Here is a 612-nt window from a genome sequence, read left to right as displayed (position 1 = left end):
ACTCCATATTAATGACCATGATTTTGGAATGGGATGTTAGACGAGCAGGTGTCCACACACTTTTTGTCATGTAGTGTATGATGACCACTGACTGAGGTATAGATGCTTTTGGATTATGTGTGCCCATATTTGCTAGGTAGCTAGCAAGTAGCTACATACGCACTCCACCAGTGCACTGGGCAAACAGCTCTGGAAACCATCTCGTCCTCTCCCGACTGCGAGTCCACACGTTTGATCAATAGGTGGACACTTGATCAATAGTCTTTGACGATGGAAAAAAAAAACTACGAACACAATCAATTGAATGACGATCTAATGCCTCCGCATAAGCTCTTGTACAATATTAACTAAGTATCATAGAAATAGATGGCACTCGTAGGAAAACATCACTCAAACCATTTGATGACATAGTCCATGGACAGCGCCATGTTGTTGACCCTGAATCAGGAAATTACACGCATGTAATCTACGAACGTGATTTGTTAGGGGAGTATGGATTATGGACATTTTGATTTGCCAATGGTTACCCTTACGCAATAGCATTGGACCAATGGTATCGTATGAGTCCTACCCATAGTTGTTTGATTGGCTACCTGTCATTGTAGACCCCGC

The sequence above is a fragment of the Salmo trutta genome, chromosome 18 (genome assembly GCF_901001165.1).
Source record: "Salmo trutta chromosome 18, fSalTru1.1, whole genome shotgun sequence".
Classification (NCBI taxonomy): Eukaryota; Metazoa; Chordata; class Actinopteri; order Salmoniformes; family Salmonidae; genus Salmo; species Salmo trutta.
This window is presented reverse-complemented; position numbering follows the sequence as displayed.